Source organism: Cyprinodon variegatus, unplaced genomic scaffold, assembly GCF_000732505.1.
Source record: "Cyprinodon variegatus isolate N-32 unplaced genomic scaffold, C_variegatus-1.0 Scaffold279, whole genome shotgun sequence".
In the NCBI taxonomy this organism is placed as follows: Eukaryota; Metazoa; Chordata; class Actinopteri; order Cyprinodontiformes; family Cyprinodontidae; genus Cyprinodon; species Cyprinodon variegatus.
The window spans coordinates 101,002-115,892 of record NW_015150732.1 but is presented as its reverse complement, the minus strand read 5'-3'; the positions used below and the strand labels follow the sequence as shown (position 1 = coordinate 115,892).

Below are 14,891 nucleotides of genomic sequence, written 5' to 3'. Positions count from 1 at the left end.
GTCTTTTTTTCTGCATTAGGCCAAACACGAAACTGTCTCCATGTGTCAGTGAGTAGATATGATTGTGCACTTGTGTAACAGCAGGAATACGACCGGCAGTCGCTTCGCATAACCAGGACGAAAAAGGGCTAACTGATGGGCTTCCCTTCAGCGGGTGTGTTGAAGGGAATGAGCAAAGTCCATCTGAAGACAATGGAGGATGCAAAGGAGCCTTTTTAAAATAGCAATGCAGTTTAAAACTCTTATTTTGCTCTATGGACCAAGGCTTAAAGGGTAACATTAAGCCCATCAAACAGAAACAAATTCCTTCATGCTGCCTTCCAATACAAACCAACTAAGGATAAACATCAGAGCTTCTCTGTTTGCCAATGGCAACATTCTCGCTTGTTAAACTCCATCGTTCCTAACTATAAAACAATAACACTACGCCACATTATATCACACCTTTACAACAGAGTCAAATAAAAACTGGCAGGATAGCTGCAAGCAGTAGTTAAAGCTCCACAAACAGCAGATAACTTATTCCCAGCAGGTTCTGCTATGATTTCGTAGATGTGACTGATTCCAATCATAGCCGACTAAAGTAATCAGTCTACATCAGAATCTTTTGCTTATTTTTGGGTGTCTGAATTTCTACACACAAGTTTTCATTCAACTCCCTTTGTTTTGTAGCTGTATTGCTGTGTGTGCCTTTAAGTCAGCACAGTTTGTTTGGGCTAGAGCTTCAGGATGCTTTCTAAACTTTTCTCAAAGTCGTTCAAGGACGAAGCAATCTGAAGAGAAGAGAAAAAAAAACATTTTTGATACTATAAATGGACGTTTTAGACACTCCAAGAGGTTCCTGCATGGTTCAAGCACCAGGCGTGAACAGCTGAAGAAACGGCTGCTGAAAAGCCTGGAAGAAAAGAAAAACAAACCCTTCCCCAAGTTAGCTTTCTGCTAAAGCTGCCGGAGGAATTCTGAGGTTCGACAGAGTGTCGTCCTCCTGCTATTTAGTCCAATCTTTCTCGGATGTTTGACTGATGAGCTGCCTGTCTGTGCCTGCTTGTTCCAAAGAAGCCCAATTATTTTTACTTTCCTCAATTTAATCACATTTAACTGAACAGGTAAGGTAATTATAAAGTGCATTTCTAAAAAAACACATATAGCTATAAAAGGCTAATTATTATAAAAGGTAGAATTGCTTTTTCTTTTTACTAAAAGGTATTACTACCAATTACTTTCTGAAAATGTTAATTTATTTCTAAATCCATACAATATGAAAACCTGTTTTGATTAAGGCAAAGTTGTGTTAAAGTGCACTACTTTCCAATTCTAGATTTTCTGAAATGCATAACCTTAAATGTTTGTGAGAAAATAAATTAGCTTTTTGAAGGAATGAACTTTGTCATTTGCAGCTTCCAGTAAAATTTTTCCCTCTGTATTCGTCCGACCCCTCAGGCAGCCGTGACCTGCCAAAGTGCAACACAGTCTATAGGATTCAAACCAGCAACTCCTGCAGTTTTCCAAGGTTGCAGGTGCCCTGCTCTAATCACTAGGACACCATTCCACTAATTAAGAGTGTGTCCCAAGACCCGTCATTAGTTTGTTCAAAAACAACTTTATAATAATTAGAGCAACTACCAGAAAAACTACCTGGATCTATGCTTGGTAGTGATCAGAATACGTTTGTGAGTTCTGTAGGTTATATTTCTAGCGTTGATATAAACTAGGTCTCTTGTAGCATAGCTTCATATAGAAGCAGAAGACCTTGGCCTAAGAACCAATAGAGAAAGACATCTATAATTGTCTAATGCATGCGAACAGAAACACCTGAAGAGCTGAAAGACACAACATATGAAAAAAGGACGAGGTCCACTGAAGACCTTTCATACAGGCTGAGGCTTGTGAGCAGAAATTCCCCCCATGTCAATCAGGTAATGAGGGGAACCCCCTCATGATTCTGAACATTGATTTTCAGGCCTTGAAGGCACATCAACAATCTTACTTCCTCACCACTACATCCTCCCTGTAGTTTACCACCAACTCATTGCACTGTGATGAAGAAACATCTGTCTCTCCAGCCCAGGCTGTAACAATCTTCCTTCTGAACCTGTGTTCAGGTTGATGTGCAGAGCAGCATGGATAAAACACTTTTTTTCCTCTTGGTTCTCTTTGGCTGCAGTGCTATGAAACCCTCTTGACTTTGTGCAACTTGCCAACAAGGATCTTTAAAGAGAAAAAAGCGCTCCATCAAATCATATTTTCTTTGACTATTAACAAACGGTCCCAGTCAGTGCTACCTTAAAGAAGAACCCAGCTTTAGATCTCACTCTTATATCTTGGGATGAAGTATAGATTAACATCATGGTAGAGCATGAATGACCCTACAGCTAAGGGTTACCACAAACACACAAAGGGAAATGGTCTCATTTTACCAAAAGCAAATCTTCAATCTGCTGGTAGCAGTACTCACATCGCTTCGATGACACCGACGCAAATGGTTCTATGAGATCCAACCAAACTATAGAGTGATCTCTATTACCCAGTTTATATTTATCTGACCTTCTTCTTCTTGCTCGGTTCCTCGGCTCGTTCTCCTTGTTTGTTTGCAGTGTACCGGTCAGGAGGTGTAAACAAACAGGAGATTTCTTCTCAGCACACACACAAAGCAAATACTTGGATGCTCTGAGGAGAAACGAGCTGGATTTGACCAGCTGTTTATTGGCTTGAAAAGGCTTCTCTAATGTTAGGTTTACTGCAAAAGGAACTGAGAGTTTAATATATCTTTACACAGAGAACAGTCTCTTTAAATAAAGCTTGCTCCAAGAGCATTTTTAAATATTAACAACAGAAGTGCTACATTAGTGAAAAAGACTCACCTTTAACACTTTAACTGACAGACAACTAACAAATAGTGTCATTTAAAATGTTCCCACCCCTTCAGTTTTCTTCTTTTTCTAATGTTGCAGCCCCCCCAAAAAAACCACAATGTCTTAAAAAGCTCTTATTATAGAATGAAAAAGTACTTTAGATAATTCTTAATGCTTCAAAACTTTTAAGCAAAGCAGATGATTCTGATAGTCGAGTGTCAAATTTGCTATATCTCCACTGAGTCGGTCCTTTGAAGTCTTTTTTTAGGGGTCTAGATATTAATGAACACTTTTTCCCATCTTTGTTTGCAAAAACAGCTACACATCAGTAAGATTGAAAAAAAAAAAAGCTGTGAACCTCAATTTTTCAGCATTTTCCAGGGAACCTTCTTTTTCTTTTTGACTATTTGAGCCAATGTAACAAGTAAGTTTCTCCACTGTGAGGTCAATAAAGTCAATCAATCAATTCTAGATATTCTTACTTAAATTTAGACCTACACCAGGTCTTTCCTCAATTACTGTCCTTGAGGAACGGTATTGCGCATATTTTAGATCCGTCTCTGCTTCAACACACATTAGTCATATAATCAGGTCATTAGCAGAACTTTGGAGAACATGACTGCAATGCTCAGGAGCGATTTGATTCATGTTTGGTAGCAGAGATGCATCTTAAATGTGCCTGGACACCAGACCTGATGGCTGGTTTTGAAGAAACCTGGCCTAGACTTTAACTAGGCCCTTCTATCACCTGGATGTGCTTCAATATAAATCATTCCAATGAACATCTGGTTGTTTGTTTACTGCTGTTTTCTTGTAGTTTCAGTTTTTTATATTCCCATTCCTGCTAAAGGAGGAGGTGGTCATTTAGTGTGCAATATTAGTGCTACTATCCACTTGATTAAGTCCTACAAAGTGTAAAGTTTATGGTAATGATGTGAATACTTTTGTAAGGCACTGATAATGCAATTGAAGATCTTACTTTAAAATGTATTCTGGGTATACGCCAGATTTCTGTCAACATGAGCCCAATAAAACCTCGTCCGGCCAGTGAGGCTGACCAAAATTGGTCTACAAGGACTTTATTAGTGTAATAATTTTAAACTCTGTGATCCAGTGGAAATTCTACCCCTCTCCATGGAAGTGCCAGTGCAATGACCTACTTTGCTGAAACAGAAGTGGCACACTCTTAATACTGCATGTTATGGTTCTGCGTGTGGATGGAAAATTGGGGGAACCTGATGTCAGAACTACACGATGTGCCAACATTGCCAAGCAGATTCTTGGATGGGATCAATCGCGATCAAAGAGGGCTGTTTTTTTCATTGTCCTCTTAGGATCAATCTTTGAACCCAACAAACATTAAGGAAGACAACAACTATAACATTAGGGTGTACCGTTACAGTGATTGTGCAAGTCAAAGGTAAAGTAAGCAGCTATACCAAATGAAGAGGTATAGACCAAACAAGCCTCACAAATAATACTGACATAAGTTCTAAATCATTTTCAAAATCCAACTGTTGAGAGAAAGCAGTGCTTGGATTCAATATTTTAAAGGCAGTTCCCTTTCATTCACACTATATGTGTTAATAATATACATAGATATTTGAACAGATTGTCCCTGACCTGGAGAAAGTGATAGTTAAGAAAAGGAGGGAGGAAAATGGAAGTTTTTTTTTTGCAATCTTAGGCAAAAATATCAAAATTACATGTTTTTCAAATAACAAAGAGCCCATAGGATCAATCAGAACTACTAGAGCTTTGACTATCTTATCTGATACTAATTTTGAATGCCATACCCTGCAGTTTGGACTTTTCAAAAAAAAAAAAAAAAAAACAGCCTCAAACTCTGAAGAACCAGGCTAAAGGTGGTGCGGTGATTCAACAAAAAGCAACTGTCAATTTGATCAACAAATGAAATAAGGAGTTAATCTCCCTCCTTTAGAAAAACAACCAATAATTATCATGATGTTTAATGATCTTTTGACTTTAAAAGTTTTTTGTCTAGAAACTAAAATCAAAATTAGGGTTTTGGTGGCAACTTGCATCATTCCATCGCTACAACAGCAAGGCACCTTAAGTACCAGCTGTGAGTTTCTGTCAACTGTGCATATTTCCGCACATTTTGCTCTTCTGTCCCTGAAGGAACCAAAGTAAGGCATCATCTTCAGCTGATCTGCAGCTGTGCATAAGGTTGGTGGTTCAAAGAAAAATTAAATGCCCTTGAAAGTTCCTTCAAACTTAAAAGGCCTGAGATTCCTCTGGAGATGTCAGAACTCGATGACCAGATAATACAGCTGTTAGCCACCTGTAGTCTGGAGACCTTCGATGCAGAAATTTTTAATTGAAAGTTCTCTCCTGTTGTTAACTACTGCTGCTACTATAGTCTTGAGATAGGCGGTTGCTCTTTTAAAAGAAAAACACTCTTTTGCCGGATGTGTTTTTCTGCCCATACCAATGCCGGAATAGTGATGTCATTCCAGGAGATTGGTGAACCAACATGGTGCATCTACACATTGAAACAGAGAGCCATAGCAACAGAAATGGCTGTGCATCTTCATAAAGACTGCAAATTTCAAGAGATGACGAGCAGAATCCAGTTGACGAACAGTTCCTGCAACTGTTGCCCCTTGTGATTGACACCTCCTTAGATGCGGACAATTTTTAGGCCACTCAAAAAGTCAACTACCCTCTTGGAGACAAAGCATGGCCGCATATCTCTTACATATTTAACTCAATCTCTTTAGCTCCAATCAGACGAGAGCCTATCACCCGGTGCGACAACACTGGTTTGAGGCCACAGCCGATGGCATTAGGCGGTTGCTATGGCGTGTTTTCTGATTTGGCTGAATTATATAAATTTTATTTCCAGATTCGTTAGTAATAACCTCAGTAATAAAAAAATGAAAGCTCAATTCTTCTTATTAACAAACTTTTTATCCCATCTCTAATAGAAAACAACCTATTGTTGAATGAAAATCCTTTCACATTTCTCTCTCTCAACCAGTATGAACTAATCTCTTCCAATGATACAAAGGAACTAAAAGCTGACTTGTGGAAGGATGGTTAGAGAATATATTTTGAATGCAGTTAATTGTGAAATCTGAAACGGTAAAATTGATACTGACATGTCAAAAACCTATAAAGGTCAGAGGCAGGGAATTGGCCAGAAATCTGACGAATGCATGTTCAGCACTGAGATATTTTGAGAACTCCTTTAGTAAAGGGCAATTTAAAGAAACCTGATTAAATGATCACTACTCTGCAGTATGTATAAATGTCAACTAATTGTCAACTAATTTAGTAATCGATTAAACTGGAATATAAAGACTCTAACGAAAGCTTTTAGCTGACAGAGCAACCCACTTAGAGCAATTATTCTACCAAAATTGTAAAAATATATAGATATATAAACATTTTGCATTTAAGATCAAATAAAAAGCTGCTAAGTGGTGCAGTGGGTAGCACTGCTGCCTTGCAGCAAGAAGTTTCTGGGTTCTATTCCCAGCCGGGAGGCCTTTCTGTATGGAGTTTGGATGTTCTCCCTGAGCATGCATGGGTTCTCACTGGGTACTCCAGCTTTCTCCCACTGTCAAAAATATGACTGTTATGTTAATTGGCTTCTTTAAATTCTTCTTAGGTGTGCAGGAATGTTTTTTTCTGTCCTGTTTGTGTCTGTGTTGCCCTGCGATGGACTGCCGACCTGTCCAGGTTGGACCCTGCCTCTGCACCAGCACCCCTCATGACCCCAGCTGGGATAAAGTGTGATGGAAAATGGATGGATGGATAAAATAAAACATTTTTCATGTCAATATACTCTATTCAGAACTCCTCAAGTGGAAAAGTTTTAGCTTCACCATGTTTATTTTCGTAAAAAGTCCTCTTTAAAGAAGCTTTAGGTATCTGATCAATAATCGAAAAAGAATCCACAGATTTATCAATTTGCAAAATAATCGTTAGTTGCAGCCTAAGAATGAATACAAGTATATTAAAGATCTTTCTGAAGGTGTTCATCCCATAGCTTTACCTAAACTTAGTGCTCCCTTCCTGCACAGTAAAAATAGAACAGACTTTTAACCAACGCACAACAAATCTTGTCCTCTTTTTACTGGGTAAATACACTCCATCATACCCCAACAACTTAAAGGGTCAAGGTATTTTTATCAGTTCTGCTGATAAGGTAATGCTTAGCGTAACATTTACCTTACAGGACTAAATGTACCATAAGCCTCTGCTGTACGCTTTCACCTGACATTGCATTTTAGACACACATCGCCATATGGCTGGCAGCCACAGCTGACCAAATCTCAGCAGTGGCTGATGATTGTGCAGCTCAAGGCAGGCCCTGCTAGCACAAACAGAAATGTTAAAACGAGCCTCTTTTGGAGTGTTTAAGCTGAATAAACCATGAGCAGGCATCCAAAGAAAACCGTCTGAGGCTTGTATTCAAAACACAGACAATTCAATTCATTCACCCATGAATTATGGATCCATTATGGACTGTTTGAGCTGGGGTTCAGGGGAATGAGTCAAACAGCTGTACTGAGAGCACTAACCCACTGATCCATCCTAACCAATTATCTGTGTGTAGGGGTGGAGTCTGAGTTCAATATTCAATTTACACGATTCAATTTCACACAAGAGGCTCCGGCTGAAAAACTGCTGGTGTCGAACAACCCGAGCGGCCAGATAAATTAAAAAAAACAACAAAAAAATACTTTTTTTTTCTTAGTGTCTGAGAAAGTGGTGAAAAAGAAGGGATAACTGAACAGATAGCAACAGGGGTGTGCATTGAGAGACAGAAAGAGGTGGAGGGGGGGTGAGAACTCCATTGAGCGCAGCCATGGGGGGGGGTCAATATATGAATGAACGTTTGCCATAGAGGTGAATTATGAATGAGCGACACTCTGAGCACTCCTGGAGAGGAAGAGAAAGAGAGCATCTCGGCGCCTCTCCTTTCACATCTCCTCTCTCTCCTGTCCTAAAAAATCTCCATCATCCTCTCTTTCCACCTCGTCTGCATTTCAGCTCCTCCTCCGCCTCCTTCTCCTCCTCCTTCCCGGTGATCCGACCAGCCCTGCCTCCAGACCGGGGTTGGCGGATGGAGGTGGATGGATGCGTGCCGTCTGTCTGAGGGAGATGACTGAACACCCCTGGTCGTGCATATTTACAGAGCATCAGATGGACACAGGCTCAATCACATGGCAGCAGGAGATAATATGAGAGCAAACAGGGCTGCACGTGTAAAGGCAGACGCATGTATTAAAGTGAAAGGCTCACACACACACATGCACACATTTCTCCCAGCTGTTCTCCCGGCCCCAGAGCTGTGGTGTGTAGTCGTTTGTGTGTAATCCAGTGTGCTGCCGCTCAGCCTGTGCCACGCTCTCTCCTCTGTTGCTGTGCGTCTGATCAGATCTGCCTCCTCTCAACCTGTTTGCCGTATATGGCACAGAAACACACACACATATATAGATGCATAATAACACATGCACACACTGGAGCTGCTACTACTTATTAAAGCTTTGCTGAGGAACAGCTGAACAGGAGAAAATAAAATGATTTCCATGCTGTTTGTGCAAAATGCAAGCAAAGAGAAGTGTGCATTGGTGGAGGACAAACTCCACACCAAGATGCAAACACATGGAGAGAGAGAGATTTGAGTTTTAAAAAAAGGAGGCTGAAAATGATGGATTGTTTACTGTTGCTCAACTTAAAAGTAACATACCAGAGAAGTGCGCGTCTGTTGGAATGGGATCAGGCTGTTCCCTAAAAAGTAGCCACTCCTTTTGATCCCTTCACTCCAGTTTGCAGTGGTCACTTCCAGTGCACTTTTTTTTTTGGTGCCCCTTTTTTTTTAGTTGGTGGGGAAACAACATCCATAACTAACTCACGACAGCAGATTGAGGCTGCGCGCACATTAGGCTTCACGCAGACATACAACCGAACCACCGACACTTTCCTTCAGCGACACACGCGCACCTTCAGCACACCTAGATACAACACATTAAAAGCCCGATGGAGTCACCTTAAAATCCTTGCGAGTTCCAGGTGAACCCCTTTCCCACTCTTCTTTCTCCTGTAAAGACTTCTTTCTTCCTCTCTTCTCTTGCTTCCTCTCCTCCTTTCCGTCCAAGCTGTCCGTCTGTCAGTCTGTCCTCCTTCTTCTTCTCTCTCTGTCCGTTTTCCCCTATTTTCTCCTCGGTTCGAGGTCACTTCCAAGCGTTTTTCCCGAGCCCCTCCATGTCCGCCCCGCTAGTCGTCTCGAGTACCGAGCGAAGCGAGCGCACGTGCGCGCACCCCACACACACACACATACACGCGCGCGCACTGGAGTCGCTGCCGCGTTCCTCTGGTCTCCCTGTGTTTATCCCTCCGTGCGCTCTTCTCTCCTCTGTCGGAGAGGAGCTCGGCTTGACTGGATGTGTGTGGATGTGCGTGGATGTGTTTGTGGGCTCTGCCTGCCTGCCTTGCCCCGCCAGCGGCTTGAGGACTCCCCCCGGAGGCCGCCCTGGGTCCTAAAGCGGGTTCAATTCACTGAAAGAATGCCACTGTATACAGAAGATGTAGCCAAAGATCGTCTATTGCTTCAGGGGAATAAAAGCAAACACATTACAATACTTATAATATATCTTCTGCAGGGGTCTTCAATGTTTTCCAGGCCAAGGACCCCCAAACTGATGTTGAGATGGAGATGGGACCCCCTATTTATATACAGTGTATGAAAATGTACTATATCAAACTGGTCCTATAGTCACTCTATTACAGATGGAGTAATGGAACGAAAGTACATTTTCCTTGGGATTATTAAAGTATTTCTGATTGTGATTCCTGGTTGATGGGACAGGTGTTGTGAATGAAACGGTGCCCAGCTTGAAAGAGCTCCTGTGTGTCGCTGAATGTGTGCATTGATGACTGAAAGACATCTTCTGCCTCCATTTATCTGTTTACTACAGTGTGTTGAATTGATGTCAATGTGTATTTAAAGACATTTCAATTATTGGGAAAAATTGCATGGGGAATATAAAAAAAAAAACACAACAAATAACTTTTCTAAATATTTTCTCAGTCACACAAAGTTCTGGAATAGCCTTAGTTAGTGGCCTTTAAAGTATTACAATCAGGATTTTATTTTCAAAATCCACATAAAATTAATTCACTTATCAAAGCAATTCTCAGTTTGGTAAGTTGATGCCTGCACTTTGGAAACCTCCATTAAAAAGTTGCAGCAATAAACTTCAAAAAGTTTTTCACTTGGTAAATCAGTGGCGCACATTCTGTGTTGCTTTCACACTTTCTTGCAAACAGCTTAGGTAACTATTTGAAAGGTGTTATCAACTTGCTTCACCAATAGTTAGCGTACTGAATAATGCCTCTGGTTTCACCTACATGCAAAGTTAAAGCTGCGTGATTGCTCAACCTTCTACAAAGTTTATGTTCAAATATTTAGTGCAGAATGTATGCAAAATATTTTTTCATTTGATTTTCTTAATCCATTACATTTGAAAAAATAGGGTAAACTAAAACAAAAAAACTTGATTCATTAAAGTTTTCGCAATTGATCTACAATGGTAAAATAAATGCATTTTCCTTTGGTTATTTGAGGGATTTCTATACATGCATATCAAATATCCAAACATTTGGTGAAGTCACCTAGGGATAAAAAAAAAAAATCTTTTAGTTCTATATTTATTTCTCTGAGTGAGTCATCTGCTCATCCCATCCAATCTTTGGTGCGGCTGTCGTTTTCCTCATCTCCCTGCCCCTCCCTCCCTGTCCTCCTGATCTGCCTCAGAGCGTCATCAGGTTGCCACAGCAACGGCCCGCCTATGGGAGACAGATCAGATCATTATGGACCATGGGATCCAGAAACTGAAAGGCAGGATTTTTTTTCCACCTCTTTCTTTGAACACAGGAAGTGGTAACCCTTACCAAGAAAGCTTGAACTCCCTCTTAGATGAACATCTAGTTAAAAGCTATGAAGCGTTTTCCTTAGTAATGTCGTGGGTAATGAAGAGCAATCATAATCTACTGTATCCATTTGGAAAGCATGGGTAATACACCATATAAATAAATCTGTCTGGATATGCAAAACATATTTCTTAGAGATGTAAACATGCTGCCTGCAGAAACAGTAGTAAAACTTGCCTGCACGCTGCTGAATTAATGGATGTGACAGACGTGGCAGCTATTGGTCCGTGGAAAGCTCACAGTCAGGAAAACCAAGTGTGCTTTATTTATGGGCTGGGAAATCGAAGTGGGAAAAGTGCATTGCGGTGGGATCAAGTTTAGTGATGGAAGCAGCGAACACATCAGGCAAACTGTTTTGTTTGCTAAAGATCAAAGAGAATTGTTAGGAGAATGAAGTGTGTTTATAAAAGTCCCTGAATCCAGGCTGCTTCACCCTGCTGCTGTTATTAGTGGGAGGCCATGTGTGTACATGAGCATATTTGTCCAGAAGGCTGCAATAAGCTGAAGTGACAGTGGGGATCTTTAAGATGGGCTCCAGAGAGGCTAGATCGTATCTCCAAGTGCCTGAAAATCTCAAGAAAATGGGGCAAAGAAATCTGACACGGGAGGAAGAGGAGAAATAAGGACAAGCAGCAATGGAGAGAGATGTATAACTGCTCTGATGTGTAGTGCCTAAAAGAAGTATTTATCCCCACTGAACGTATTCACATTTTTCATATTAACTACAAACTTACGGTATATGGATTTTATTGAAAGAAACACAAAGGGATCAACTATTAGGTGAAGGGAAGTGACATTTAGTTTTCAAAACTGTTGCAAATCAGAGTCCTCCCTGAAAGGATAGTTTGTTGATCAACAATTTACTTTATAGAATTTGGTATTTCGTTTCTTCTAGTTTTGTACATTGAGACACTGAAATATTTGGTCCTTCTATTTTGTTATTAGCTCAAGCATAATTTTTGCCACATATTCTAATTTGTGTTTAGGTCTGGAATTAGACAGACCAGTTGAACACATCAATATGTAAAGTAAATATAAATCACTTTATTGTCCCGCAATGGGGGAATTCAGTCTCTGCATTTGATCCATCGCCTTGGGGAACAAGTGTGAGGTTAAGGGTTTTGCTCAGGAAGCTCTAACCACTAGACCTACAGTTTCCTAATGCTTCAATACCCTTCATTCTAAACTACACTCTAACCATACCGTCTATAGATGCATTTCAGAAGCGTGCCGCCATGACGATTCTACCTTACGACTGCCATATTAAGTACCGAGTGCTTAGCTCTTCGGTGTTTTCCCTCTGACCAGAATGGATCATTCTCATTTAAACCTCCATAAGCTTAAACGATACACCAAGAAAACTAATGTTATTGGATGCGATCCACACAAAGTCCTTGCAAACATTTTTCAACACATTCTTCAATTGACAGGCTTCACGATCTTCCCTTTCACAACTGATATCCGTCCTCATGCAAAGCTTTGAAAAGCACAAGTGCCTATTTGTATTTCATGGTTGGCTGGGTCATTAACTCAAAAATAAGGCATATTATCTAAACAGCTAAACGCAACTATGATATCTGTAGTCAAAGCTTCAGATCTTAATATCAAATGCACTTCTTTCTCAAGATTTCTAATTGCTTTAATCTAACCAGTTAACTTTCAGGAAAAAAAAAATCGTACAACACATTGAATCTAGCTGGCTACAGACCAGCCTTCCTGGCTTGTTTTGAAAGTCACCTTATATGAAATGTACACTGCCTTTTTGCAGTTGGCGCCCAGTCAGCCCTTCTGATCGCTGACAGTCTTCTCTCACAACATTCATTTCTTTTGGTAAGCAGTAAAATTAAATACTTGGATCACCATTTTTATTGTCACAATGGACGGCACAACATGACTGCATCTTTTACATGCAGGGGATCAGAGCAGGTACTCAATATGGGCCACAACTAGATTTGAGCACCTGTGATGTCAGCTGTAAGGCATCTATAGAGTTATTTTACAACGGAAAGGTAAACCTCTGCCCCATTTTCAAAGCTTTAGAAGCTTCTAGAGCAGGGGTCGGCAACCCGCAGCTCCAGGGCTGCATGTGGCTCTTTAATGCCCCCCTTGCGGCACCCTGGAGGTTTTTCAAAAATATATAAAAATGGAAAAAGATTGATTTTTTTTTTGTATTAATATGATGTGTAGGAGGTGTGTTTTGGCCCATGGATTCCAAAGGGAAAAAAGGAAGACAGCTGATGAGAAGAGAGGATTCAAAGAGGAATGGACCAAATCATTTGCTTTCATTACCAATGTGGAAGGATTGTCTGCATGTCTGCTTAATTTGCAGCTGAGTCAGAGAAAAAGTGCGATTACAGAACTGCTGTATAAATTACAGGAGCGCAAAGATACATCTGAGAAGTGGATGTCATCTCCAAACTGGACCACTGCTGCTAGTTTTGGTGTCAAGCATAGAAAACCGTCCATAGATCGAATATGTTTCAAAATCCTCAAAAATAACACCAAAAATCGATGATGTGACATTTTTGCTCCAGGATAAACATTTAATCATGAATGCTTATTATATATTTAAGCCCACATAGTCCCTTTTGTATAGTTGGCTAATAGCCTGTGTTGCCATACGAGGCTTATATAAGACTTTTACTTTTTTGCGGCTCCAGACAGATTTGTTTTTTGCTTTTTTGGTCAAATATGGCTGTTTTTGAACAGTCTGGGTTGCCGATCCCTGCCCTAGACCAATGTTTCCCAATCTTTTTAAAAATTTGTGTATCCCTTGGGCATTTTTTCGTACCGTGAGTACCCCTCTCAGTGAAAAGTATTGATGAATGCCCAAAAGTGGAATGTACCATAAATAATTATAAAATAAAGACTATTTTACTTAATCTTTAAGTTTGAGCATCTATTTATTAGGCATTATATTCTTTCCATCTCAAATACAAAAAAAAAAAAAAAAAACATAAATATATTGCCTGGAAGTTAGTAAGGAATTGAAAAAAATACCAAATAAAATCATATTATAAAGCTGTATTTATTTGAGTGACTCCCTTATAGTCAGATTTAAATTTGATGAATTGGAGACAAAATACAGAACAAAACTCAGACAGACTTAATTAGTTTTACTTTGTTTTAAACAAGACTCCTGAGCTGCTTTGATGGCTCAGTGTGAAAAAACAGCTGATCCCAGTCTGTTCTCTTCATTCTGTCTGTTTCTCTGTTTGGTTCTGATGTGTGTAAAAGCTGAAGGTGAACTTAAACATAAAAGAAAAACTCACTTTTTGGTTGATAAAAGCTTGTTTGATTTATCATTTGGGTCCTCACAAAGCAAAACAGACCCAGCCCTATTTAATTTTACTGCGTAAGAAATAAAATATATTTGTGTATCCCCTGCAATGTTCTCGCAGACCACTAGGGGTATGCATACCCTGCTCTAGAGGCTTTATGCAGTCATGAAATTTAAATATAAATGTAAGTTTCCGTGTGCTGAACAAAGGGAGAGTCGCAGCTTAATGCGTAACCACCTTGCTTCGTGGTAGAGAGTGTGTGTTTTTGATTAGAAATAGTATTTACCTTTTTATGTGACGTTTTGCATGTTGGAAAAAAGGTGCATTTTGGCCTGGTTAGAGCATCCTCTTACACATGTTCACAATGTTCCCTCAAACAGTTATTGCGAACAGCAAACAGATCCTTCCACCTCAGCTGAAGCTCATTGCAGCTCTGGCACTCTTTTTACCAGTTACTTATTTTGGATAAATTGCATAATTTTCTTGGGTATCTTCATTTTGGTAAGATGTGTTTGTGTCTAACTCACCCCTGCTATAAGATGGTCTACAACTTTCTTTTTGACATATCTGTCTTATAGATGCTGTTTGTTGTCAAATGTCTTTCAACAAACTTTTAACACCTTCACAGAGCAGCTGGATTTATAAAAAGGATCAGTTTCATGCAGGTGACATCTGAAGCCAATTTTGTGAACATGGCTTTAAAAGAAATGGGACTAAATAATAAGATACATTTTGCGCATTTATGATACGAAATCATTAATTCTTTGACTAAACTCCCTTTTCATCGGAA

The 14,891-nt window shown here is 39.9% G+C and overlaps 1 protein-coding gene across 1 annotated transcript in view; it reads right to left on the bottom strand.

The window, feature by feature from the left end:
* Nucleotides 1–9,294, bottom strand: part of foxn3 (forkhead box N3) — an 87,275-nt gene extending 77,981 nt beyond the window's left edge. The window contains exon 1 of the mRNA XM_015383274.1: nucleotides 8,878–9,294. The gene's annotated coding sequence lies outside the window, so the exon portion shown is untranslated. The remainder of the gene's footprint in view (nucleotides 1–8,877) is intronic.
* Nucleotides 9,295–14,891: the final 5,597 nt, after the last annotated feature.